The sequence below is a fragment of the Vicugna pacos genome, chromosome 13 (genome assembly GCF_048564905.1).
Source record: "Vicugna pacos chromosome 13, VicPac4, whole genome shotgun sequence".
Taxonomy (NCBI): domain Eukaryota; kingdom Metazoa; phylum Chordata; class Mammalia; order Artiodactyla; family Camelidae; genus Vicugna; species Vicugna pacos.
Window position 1 is genome coordinate 53625786 of NC_132999.1, and position 12498 is coordinate 53638283.

Here is a 12498-nt window from a genome sequence, read left to right on the forward strand (position 1 = left end):
TTTTGTTTCCCCTAATTGCCTTTTCAAAAAGTATTTTTGTTTGTTTATACTTTTAACTAAGTGAACCCCAAAGTGTTGATCAATAGTGTGACTCTTCTCCAAGACATTTGAATGCATCAGGTTTTTTAAAAAAATTAATTTCATCTTCCTGAAGAAATCTTCTAGAGCCTTCCAGTCTGCTTCAGGTTAGATGGGTCACTTTTGACACCTGGTATACAGGTGTCATCCTGGGATCCATCATTATCAGCTGGAGGATTTCTCTGTCTCTCTCAGCTTCCTGAATCCTAATTCTTCCTCTTTCTTGGTTTATTCCTTTGTTTTGGTGGAGTGCATCCTCCAGTAGTTCCTGAGAAAACGTATATGAGATGATTTTTTTTTTTTGAGATATTGCACATCTGAAAATGTCTCATCTTTGACTGGCTGTTAGTCTAGGTATAGAATTCCAAGTTGGAAATTATTTTTCCTACAGAAAATTTGAAGGCCTTGCTCTATTGTTTTCTGGCTTCCAGTATTGCTGTGAAGAGAAGGAAGCTGTTCTCATTCCTTCTTTTTTCAATTTGGAAGTTCAGAGAATCTTTTCTTAGTTCCCAGAACAGTGACATTTCACAGCAATGTGCCTTGGTCTGGGTCGACTTTTATTTATTGTACTGGACCCTCTGTGAGTCCTTGAAATCTAGAAAGCTGTTCTTCAGATCTGTGCAATTTTCTTAAGTTATCTTATTGATGATCCTCTGCTCCCCCCACCCCCATTTTTTTTCTGTTCTTTCTAGAACTATTATTTGAAAATGGAACTCTTGGACAAGTCCTGTGGCCTTCTTTCTTTTTCTCTCCTATTCTCCTTATCTATCACTCTAGAAAAACTAAACCTTATCTTTCAAGTTTTGCTTTTTAATTTCTGCCATTATATTTTAAGTTTTTAAAAGTTTTTAAATTTTGTGCTCTGTCTCTTTTTAAAAAAGGTGAATCCTACTATAATTTTACCTGTGCATTTCTTATGTTATCTCTTTGATGATACTAAGACAGGTTTTTTTTTCCCCTTGCTATTCTCTGTTACCTTCAAGTTGGTCTTTTCTGTTTGTCTTATTTTTATCTTTCATTAAGTTAGAGGCATTCTTCTTATTCTAGTAAACTCCAGTTATCTGTGCATATTTTACAATAGAAAAGTAGAAGCTGACTGAAAGCTCTGAGTACATGGGTACATCTTGTGGGCTGTGGGCTTCTTTGCAGGGTGAACTGGCAGGGATGTTCGGTTGAAAAATCTCCGATATTGGTATCTCTAGGGTTTCTCTAGGTTTTCTCTTTAGTTCATCAAGTTCCTCTGAGAAAGCTCTTCTAAGAGTCTGCCTAGAGGGTGTAAGTCTGGCTGCCAGTGTCCTGAAAGCACAGTGGTGGGAGCTGATTGGGGTCTTGACATCCAGCTTGCTCACATTCCCTGAATCTCCCTGTCATCAGTAGAGTACCATCCCATGCACCGTGCCCGGTGTCCCCTGTCTAGTGGTGTCTGCTCTGTGATTACAGCTTCTAAAAACAGCCTCTCAAATAATCCTCTTCATCTGAACTGTCCTTTACCCCAACTTCCAGAGTCTTTGGGGATTTTTATTCCTGATCCATTTTCCTCAGTTGTCCAGATCCTGAAATTTTGTTTCCTGATGTTTCCTCTCCCATTCTCCCCATCCTTCTGGGCTCATACCTTCAAACATTTAAAGAAATCCCTTTACTATTGATTTAGCATCCGAGAGATGGGGAGAACCAAAGTGTTTTGTGTGTCCAGTCGGCCATCTTTACATGGGTGTCCTCTCTTCTCGTTGCCTTCTCCATCACAGTAAATGGAGACCTGACGCTTCCAGCTGCTGATGTCCCAACTTTGGAGCCATCCTTGACTCCTCTCTTTATCCTATACCCCACATCCAATCTCTCAGCAAATCTTATGAACTTTACCTTCAACATACATCCAGAATTTACTGCAGACACTGCGAGAACCTCCTCTCTGGCCTCCCCCTTTCTGTCTTTGCACCCCTTGCAGTCTGCTCTCCACATGGCAGCCTTTTCATCTGTCATGTCCTGTCCCTCTTCTTCCTAAAGCTCTTCTGTGGCTCCCATTTCACTCTGAATATGAACCCAGATCCCAATAAGGTTAACAAGAGCCTGCATGATCAAGTCCCACACAAGCCCCTTCTCAGTCACACTGGCTGCCTGGCCATCTCACAGCACACAAGCCAGCTCCCTCCCTGGCTCCTCCCTTTGCCTGGAGCGTTCTGCCAGATACCTGCAGGGCTCCCTCTCTCACTTCCTTCAGGTCACCTGGGAGCCTTCTGCTTAAAAGTAAGTCCCTCTTCCTCCCTGGGCCCTCTCCATCTTTGTTACCCCACTTTATCTTTCTCTATAGCAACTCTTGAGATTGGACATATTTATATTTCTTGTTTAGTTATTTATAGCTTATATCCCTTCTCTAGGATGGATGGTCTTGAAGGCAGGGATTTTGGCTTATGGTGTTCACTGCTATATGGCCAGCACCTCGAACATTGCCTGGCATATAACAGGTCCTCAGCAAATACATGTTGCCTGCAAGAATAAATGAATGCTTGGCCCCAGCCCTGACTCTGGGATTGACCTTATTCCGGGGAAGAGATGTAAGGAACTCCTCTGCAGCCTTTCCCTTCATCCATTCACCCCTTAATCCATTTATCCATTCATGAATTATTATTGCTGCTGTGGATATTAATATTTAATAGCTAGAAAGTGGCAGAGGGGGGGTTTGGTCCCAGCCTGTCTGACTTCAAAGCCCTGGCTCTACAGCATGCTGCTAAGGCAGGCCCAACACAAAGTTGGGGGGATAAGGCTAAGACCCAGTTTCTCGTCCTGGGGCAAGAAGTTAGAACAGAGCGTGGCCCCAGGCTGCCTGTGTTTGTGGGCATCTCCCTGCTGGATGGGCAGTTCCTTGAGAGAAGATGCTCCCTCGTGGAAGCCCCCCGGGGCTGCCCAGGGCAGATCAGCTGCTCCTTGCCTGCTGCCTCGGGGCTGTGTGCATCCTTCCATCAGGGTGAATACCCGATTTCTTATAATTGGCTGCCACGTTCTGTCCATCCTCAACTGTGAACTCTTTGGGGACGGGGGCTGGGTCTCATTTGGCTCAGTGTCCCAAGAGCCCAGTGCAAAAGGCCTGCAGCCGGGGAGACACTAAAGGAGCAACTGACAGTGCCTGGTAGGGACTAGGTGTACTATTAGAAATTGCTTCTCTCATGAGCCAGGCCTCTCTGGCCCCGGCCCACTCACTCTGCGCTCCTACCCCCAACACCTGGTGCCTCCACCTGACTTCTTTCTGGTGCTCAGGGCGGTTGGCTGAGTTCCTGGCCCACCAGCTTGGCCCTCTGCCATTTAGAGATTGGCCTCTCTGCACTTGGTCGTTGGCCTCCAAACATCCTGGCTTTGACACATCATATCCTCACTTGCTGGCCAAACTGGAGACAGTCATTAGTGGGGCAACTGAGGCCACCCTTGGTGTACCAGCAGGACAGTGGACCTTGGATGAAGAGCAGGGCCTGGGATGCCCACAGGACCAGGGATGCTGCAGGGACAAAGTCAGGCAGGGGTGTCGGGCAGGGATGTGAGGGAGAAGAAGAGGGCTGATCGGGGTAGGGGGGCTGCCTTGGGGATTTGAGGATGTCTGTATTTGAATTGTGTTTTTAAAGAGTCAAAAAGAGTTTAGTCAAGGCATGAAGATTTCAAATGCCAGTCTTCTTTGGTTAAGTCATCAACTGCAGCTAAAGTCAGGGTCCTTAAACTTTTGGGGAGAAGATTGTATGATTCGTCTTTGGAGCCTTGAGATATGGGGTCTGTTCTGCTATGTGCCCCTTTTGTGACCAGAGCAATGCTTGGCACATAAGCATAAGTATTATAGTTATCTTTTTTCTCAGTGTTATTGATGAATAATTGACATACATCACTGTATAAGTCTAAGGCACCCAGCACGATGGTTTGATTTCATATTGTTATCTTTTGACAAGCATACCAATCCTGAAGTGGGTGCTATACTGTTTTCCCTATTTCGGGATGAGGAAACGGGCTCAGAGAGGTTAAGAGGCCCAGCCATGGTCACACAGCTGGACGTGGCACAGCTGGGATCTGATCCCTCCGAGGGCTGTCTAATGAACTGTGTCAGAGGCCCTCTGCCATACTGAGCAAGAGCTTGTTGAATGACTGACAGTGCTGACATGTGGTGATGCGTGGATGGGTGGATGGGTTTGAACAGCTGGCCTCTGTCAGCGGCAGCTGTTTATCAGGGACAGGAAGGGAAAGGGTGAGCTGGGGCCAACCCACCTGGGGGTTGGGTTCAGCCTTGGAGATCCACCAAAGATTCAGATATTCTGGTCGGGACTAGAGCCGTCCAGGGTCATTTGCAGCCACCTCTTCGGATGGTAGAATCTGGTCTGCAAGGCAAAGGGTTCTGCAGCCTCTGTTCAAGCCCTTCCCATGCTGGGGAAGCGCCTTTTCAGGGATGAATAGCTCGGATTGTTAGGGAACTCCTGCTTTCTACTTTTTGTTCCTCCCCTTGGGATCCGGCAGAATAAGCAGAGTTGGCGTGTTGCTCCTTTACATATTTGTTGAGTGAATAATATAAAGATACCAGTCAGTCCCTGGGGGGAGTTTAATATTCGCTAATATCTCCGCCCACTCACCTTGTTTCCCCTGTTGTGAGCATCTTACACGACCGTGGTGTACTTGTAAAAACCAAGAGACCAACATTGGTACGTGACTATTAACTCAACTCTAGGTTTTATGTGGGTTTCACCAGTTTTTTTCCTCCTCCTATTCCAGGACCCTATCCAGGATCCCACATGGCATGTAGTCCTGGGTGTCGTCTGGTCTGTGACACTTTCTCAGTCTTTCCTTGGTTTTTATGACCTTGAGAGTGTTGAGAAGTAACGACCAGGGATTCTGCAGACGGTCCCTTAACTTGGGTTCGTCTGATGTTCTTCTCATGACGAGATTGGGGTTATGGGTTTTTGGAAAGCAGACCACAGAGGTGAGGTACCCTTCTCGTCACGTCATATCGGGGGAAACGACCCCCATGTGGTGATGTTCACCTTGACTACTTGGTTGAGATGGTGTTTGCAGGCTTCTCTCCTGTAAAGGTAAAAAGCTGACATTTAAGTGCTTAATACAAACCAAACATTGTTATGAGTGTTCACTCACTGAACTCACTACAGCTATTCCAAGAGGAAGATATTCTGACTAGGTCTGTCTTAAGATGAGGAAACTGGGGCACAGAGAGTTAAAGTAACCCGTGCAAGGTTATGTAGCTGGTAAGTCTGGATCCCGGCAACTTGGTTCCAGAGCCCATGTCTTAACCAGGACTCATTGTGTCTGCTCTGATCTAAGCACTCTCCTTGGTCACCTGGATTCCTGCAATGGCCTCTTTTTGTTTCCCCACTGACCTTATCTACTACCCTACACCCCTCAGTCACTCTGTTCTGTCCAGCCATACTTGCCTCCTTGCTGCTCCATGAACATGCCAGGCATTCCTACCCCAGGGCCTTTGTACATACTTCCCCATTGTTCAGAATGCTCTGTGCCACCCAGGTGGTTTGCCTGATTTGCCTCCTTCAGGCTGTTGCTGAAATGTTATCTCAGTGAGGCCTTCCCTGGTCATCTTTAAAATTCAACACCCCCCCCCCCCCACCCCAGCACGCTCTAGCCCTCCACTTTATTTTTTTCCATAGCACTTATCAGCATCTGACATTCTTTTTATTTTACTTATTGATTGGTTGATTATCTGTCTCCCTCAACTAGAATATAAGTCCCTTGAGGACAAAAGATTTTGGTCTGTCTTGTTTAGGGCTATGTCTCCAGTGCCTAGAACAGGACCTGATACAGAGCTCGCTGCTTTGTAAACATCTGTGCCTGAGTTCCCTGAGCTTGCTTGAATCCAAGCTCTCTCATCCTTGATGAGTTGGTCCAAAGGCAGACTCCCGTGGTACACCTTCAGAGACCTCCTACAGACTGACACTGATTCATTGATTAGCACCCTTTGAACTGGATCATTTGACAGATCTACTTAACGAATCTACTTAACTATCTATTCCCTCTGCCCTGACATGTAAGCTCCAAGGGGAAAGAAGGTGGGTCTATATTGTTTGCTCTTATGAACAACATGTATTTACTACATTGCCTGGCACACTCTAAATGTTCAATACATGTTTGTTGAAAAAAAAACATCAAAAAGAGCTGACAGTGACAAGGTCTCCTCTACAGTAATCTACAAACTGTAATCTCATTTCCTTATGGTGCTTGTCAGTTTCCACAGACCCTTCCCGTCTCTATCCCCAACCCTGAATGCAGTTTTGGTGGGGGAACAGCATCTGTTTACAGACAAATATCTTGGTGGACTGACTGATTTTAAAGGAAGGAACAGAGAGAAATCAGGTGATACTCTTCAGGGGAAGCCTTGAAAGTGTTACACAATTTAATGTATTTATGCACAAATAGTTTGCTCTGACTGGAGACTCTGGGGGAACTGGAGAGTCTGGAGGCGTGAGTGGGGAGTAGAAAACACGGAGACTCCACCTCTCTCACCCTGTGGAGGTCCCGTGGAAAACTGGGGCTCCAGGCACCTTTTAAAAAATGGTATGTGTTTGGTACCCACTACACACGGGAGCTTTATACCAAAATATCTCATATCAGCCTCCCAAAGGTCATTTCCTCTCTTTCACAGCCGGGGAAACTGAGGCACACTGAGGGTCAGTGACTTGCCCAAGGCTGCAGAGGTGGGGAGGGGGCCCCAGGCTACCTGGCTTCCACGGTTCTCCCTGCCTTTGCCTGAACTTTCTCTCTGAGTTTGGGGCTTGTTCTCTTCTGTGCTGGAGGCAGTCAAGCCCCGAGACAGTGGGATGGACTAAATGATCTCCCAGACACTTCCCTCGTGTCCTTCCCTCCCCAGAATCCCTTTTGGACCCTTGATTCCTGGGCTGGGGGCCTCAAGATGGTGGCTCAGGAGGTCCTGCGTCACCGTGTGAGCTGTGACCCTGGCCAGGGGGGCTGCATCACTGACAGAGACCTGGGGACGTGGGCAGAGGGTGGGGAGGAAAGCAAACAGGGAGCGACGCGTTCTTCTGCGAGTGTCGGCCTTGGCTCTGGAAATGAAATGCCTTTTAATTCCATCCTCTGCTTTTCTTTTTTCCCTCTGTGATGCCGTCTGGTGCCAGGAGGCCCTTGGCCACAGGGTGCGTGTTTAACAAATCCAATAAAGCCTTTGTTTGGCCGGTTGCTTGCTCCCTGGAGCTCGGCTGGCCTGGGAGACATTACCTCATTCGTGCTGCTCACCTGTGTGCAGGCTGGGGCCGGGCAGGGGCAGGGAGCGGGGTGGGCCGAGGGGCTGGGAGAAGCTGAGGCTGAGGGGAGAGGCTGCACTGCTCACGAGGGGTGACAGATGGTGCCTGGGGCAGTGTCCTGAGACCTGAGTGTTTGTCCCAGTCCTGCCACCAACTCTCAATTTGACCTAAGGCAATCCCTGGACACACCGGATGTCTGTGAAGTGGCCCGATTAGACTAGGTAAGTGGATTTTATATTTTTTTAAGCAGTAAAACCCAATTTCCCCAAGGGGAATAGGCGATGGAGATCTCCCCTTGGGTGGCTCTGGACCTTGGTTATTACTCCCTTGATGTTTTGGTGTTTTTTTTTTTTAAATGGTGGGTTTGTTTCTGCCTCAGGACCTTTGAACTGACTTTTCGTTTTTGCATGAATACCCTTCCCCTAGAACAATCTGTGCACAGCTAGTCCTTCTCTTGTCATTTGGGAGTCAGCTCAGACATCACTCCCTCAGAGAGCCTTCACTAACCAGCCGTCTAACGACGTCCTGCACCCCTGCCCCAAGTCATTCTGTACCCCACCCCCTTTTGTGTGTCCTCAGCACTTATCACTCCTTGCTGTTTTCTTGTGTCTTTATTCGTTAATTGTGGTCTCTTTTCCCCTCTAGCTTAAAATTTTCACGAGAATAACTTGGCCTTTTTCTTCACCACTCTATTCAAAGCAGCAAACCCAGTGAATGGACAATAAATACCTGATGGATGGATGAATGAATAAATGAATGCTTATCTAAAACAGGTAAAGATGAGGCTGCTCTGGGTGGGGCAGGTGTGGAGGGCTGTGTGCCGCACTGGCTGGACCTCCATCCTCCCACAGTCTTTGAGGTCCCTCCCTGCCCCGCACTGGGGTGCCGCAAAGCCCACTTTGGAAAGCGCTTGTCCTTGGTTCTCTCTCAGAATCTCCTAGCAGTTCTGACAATCCATAGCCAACTCTGAAAACGTGGTACAGCCAAGACGTGCTGGGTTTCAGAGAAGTGCAAGGTGAGGGCTGGTTTCAGTTATCTCTAGGGAGGTGGCCCTTAAACTGGTTTGGAGATTCAGAGCTGGAGCAAAGGACCTTTGATGAGGAAGAAGAGAAGTAGAGGCTTGGGACTGGGGATGGAATGGAGGATGGGAGCCTTCTCCAGACAGACAACCGTGAGCCAACCAGGTTGGCGGGGGTGGGGGGAGATTAAATGGGAAATGTTGGAGGCGGACAGCTCGCAGGGCCTTGAATGCTAAGGTGAAATGCTTGTGCTTGATTTGTAACGTGTGGGAGTCGGTACTGAAGCTTTGAACAGGACAGTGGAACCATCAGGGCCTCGTCTGTGGGCTATAAAAGGGAAAGGGCAGAAATGGAGGCAGGGGGACTGAGGAGGAGGCTGAGAGAAGATGAGGCCTGGGCCACAGCAGTAGGAATGGGGAGAGGGTTCCGATTTGAGAGAGAAAGGGAGCTAAGAGTGGAGCCGATCTGACAGTGAGTTCGTGTGGAGGGAAAGGAAGAGGGAACCGGCTAAGATAGTCTGAAGTTTCCTACCAGCATATGGGGATGATGCTCTGGTCCAGGAATCGTCCTAGATGACTGTGTTGGCAGGGAAGGTAGGGGAGGGCTGGGCTGGTGGATAGCCCCTCCCCCATCCCAAGCTGGGAGACTAAGGCTTCTCAGCTCCGCTGCTCCCCACCTCTGGCTTCCTGGGCAAAGAGGAGCCTTTGAGGCAGCCCTCCAGTTTGAATCCCTCCCCGCAGGCCCCAGGATTAATGTGCTAATGGTCATGGGAAGGACTCAGTATAGACTTATCCCCACTGCAGAGAACAAGGCATGCCGTGGAATGCAGTGGAAGTGTCAGGCCGGGGGAGCCCCCTTTGGTTGACGTTTGGCATGTGATGGGCATGTCTGTGATGGTCTGAATTTCCCAAGCTATGAGGACAAGTTCATCTTCTCAACCGCACAGATCGTCCCCTGACCCTGTTCTCCAACACGAGCCCTGAGCTCCCCACAGTCCTCCCAGTTCAGACAGAAAAGGAATAAGAACTTAAGGGCCTGGTCTACTGAGGGGCCTGCTTAAGAGTTTGGGGCTGCTGCCTGGAGAGTGTGCCCTGGTTGCCAGAAATGGAGGGTGTTCTTGGATGTCTAGAGAGTTCTGGAGCTTGGGGAAAATATTCTGGAATTCGAGGACAGATTTCAGAATTCTAGGCTTGTTCCAGAACTCTGGGCACTGTTTCAGAATTCTCGGGAACATTTGAGAAGCCAAGGGTATATGCTAGAATTCTGGGACACATTTCTGTACTCTGGGGGCCTGCTGGAATCCTGTGCTGGTTCCCTATCATTCACCTCCTTGGACTTGTCTTATCTGCTGTGATCTGTCTGTACACATGGTTACAGGGAGGCAGTTGCTATGGTAACAGTAACCGCGGGGTGTATCAACTCCCAGAATTTACTCTGAGCCTGTGACATTTTAGCTGGTCGAAAACCACAGTTAGCTCCTGCAAGCCTGAGGAGCAGGGATTCCTGCCAAACCTGTCTCAGTGCCTCCCTTCCCCCCAACCTCAAATAACCTCCCTCTGGGCCTGGGGATCTGGCTGCCCGGCACTTCCTTGGGCAAATGAATATTCAAAAGCAGCCAAAAAGTGTATTCAAATCTTATAAACTTCCGCCTGCCTTGCTCCATTTAAATGCAACAGCCTCCTCTGTTTTGCCCCATTTATCTGCCAGGAAAGTGAAGGGTAATTCCAGGAGCTGAGAATAAGTGCTTTTCCCAAGTTGCTTTAACCTCCTAAGTGGGCTAACAGAGGGGTGGGGCTGGGCTTCTCACTCTATCCGATGGGCCCCTCAGGCGAGTCTCCCAGAATCCTGAGATGCTGGAGTGCATCTGCTGATACTGTGGTCCAGCGAGGAGGGTGACAGCAGATGAGTGGCAGAGGCCCCCCAGGTTAGTGGCTGTGTTCTTAACCAGTAGGCATGGCCCCCTGTTTCCAGCCTCTTCCCCCCACACCCACCCCTAAGGGGGGCCTCTACAGGAGTAGGTTTTCTTGGCCTGAGCCCCTGTTTCTGTCTACAGAATCACAGACTGTCATGTGTAGAGGACCTTTGGGTTCTATGGATGGGGAAACTGAGGCCCAGAGACATCCCTCAGATGGTTGGTTAGTGGCAAAGCAAGGACCTGAATTTCAGGCTCCCAATTTGCCGCTCAGAGCCTTTGCTGACACACTCACCTCTTCCACCCCATATTATTAATTCATCATTTGTCCATCCATCATCCATCCATCCATCCATCATCCATCCATCTATCCATCCATCATCCATCCATCATCCATCTTTCCATCCATCCATCATCCATCCATCATCCATCTCTCCATCCATTCAGAAAGATATTAAGTACCTACTGACTGTCTTGTACCACCTTAGGCCTGAACAGGACAGGAAGCTTATGGTTGTCTCGTCTAAGCCCCTTGTTTAGGATTAGGGCTATGCAGTCCTCCCTACCTCATTCTTCCCTTCTGCCGAAAAGACATTCTCCCATTTAGACCAACAAGTGCCCATCCCTGCCCCGACCCCCACTGCCAGCACATCAAGCTCCTTTTAGTCTTGGGCAGACTTTTACTCATCATGTCCCTCCTGCCTGGGGCCCCCAGGCTCACAGTTTATCCAAACCTTACTCATCCTTTAAGGCCACAAAAAGCCCCCTCATCCTCCACAAAGCATTTCCTCACCACCTCAGGCCGTCTGAGCCCTCCACTTTCTTTGGATAAAGAACTGTGCAAACTAGCCCCTAATCCCTGCTTTTGGGTTTTGTCCTGGTTCACTCCTCGAGAGTGAGCCCCAAGCTATTTTACTCCTAATGTTACATTTGGGCAGTGCTGTGATGTAGAGAAAATGCTACGAGCTGTGGTGTCAAAGAGTCAAGTCATCTTCACAGACGAAATGCTGTGTGACCTTGAACAAGCTGCTGAACCTTTCTGACCTGCAGATTCCTGAGATGATAGCTTTGAGAATTCCAAAGTGCTGAACAAACAGGAGAGGTCTTCCTCATCGCGAGATCTAATTTCCCCTGTGCTGCTTGGGCTTGTAGTCTTGAATGACTGCTGATAGCACAGGGCACAGACGCCCTACTCCTCGCCTGTTCCTCAGCCCCTGTGGAGGGGAGGCCTTACATCAGAGCAACCTCCTGAGAGGGGCCTTGCGAAGCAGAGTTTTCTTTTTAATCTCTTCTTTCCAGGTCAGATCCGAGGCGGTGGTGGGGATGGGTGAAATTTTTTTCTTCCAGGAAGACTCATTTCCTTGATTGGTTGAGGATGAGCAGGGTCTGGACGGGCCCTTGTGTATTTCCACGGGGCTGTGGCGTCCCCAGGGACCGCCTCCCGTCTGGGGAACCCGTGAAGCACTTGGTGGCGTCTTGATTCCCACTCTGTAGGCTCCTGACTTTCATCTTCATCGTGTTTCTCTCTCCTGAAGTGTGGCTTTAGCACTCTCTGGGGGCCTGTGGGAGGAGGTTTGTGCCTTAAGCACCTTTTATCTTCCCTCTGCTGACTGATCTTGTTTTCTAGAGCTGAGATTTCTTTCCATCACAGTGGTTCCAGGAGACAAAACTCAGCCAGTTCCTTCCTCACCTCGATATAAATCAAAACACATATATGTAACATGTGTCGGCCTCAGCCACGCATGTGCATATGCCCATCGTATGTACAGGCCCAGGTGTGGTGTGCACACAGGAAGGCAGGTAATCACGTGGGGATGCGTGTTCAGCCCCCTGCAGGCCAACAGCAAGTGTCTGCGTCCCAAGACTTTGTGCTTAGCTGCATCTCCCTTTCCACTCATAGCAGGTGTCCACTCGAGTGCATAGGTCTACACATGTGCTGGCACAGAGGGCCGCTCCATCATGGGTGCACCTTCACCGTGTGAATGGGCTTGAACACCTGCATGCACCTATCTGTGTAAAGACGTAGACCCGGGCGTGTTCCCCTGTCTCCAGGACCATCATAACAGCGGGTGGTTCCACACCCTGTGTGCCAGACACTGTGAACTTGGGGGTATTAACACTTGAGCCCTTGCAATAATGTTGTGACATACATACATGTGACTGAATGATCATCCCTGTTTTCCTGGATGTGGAAACTGAGGCTCGGGGAGGTTATATAACCTGCCTGGGTTCCCACAGC

General features: G+C 48.9%; 1 long non-coding RNA gene across 1 annotated transcript; it reads right to left on the bottom strand.

Annotated features, from left to right (window-relative positions):
* Positions 1-4754: 4754 nt before the first annotated feature.
* Positions 4755-9321, bottom strand: LOC140700960 (uncharacterized). The gene is made up of 2 exons (XR_012079725.1): positions 8879-9321; positions 4755-5124 (listed from the first exon to the last, which is right to left on the bottom strand). It is a non-coding gene; the product is annotated as an uncharacterized lncRNA (long non-coding RNA).
* Positions 9322-12498: the final 3177 nt, after the last annotated feature.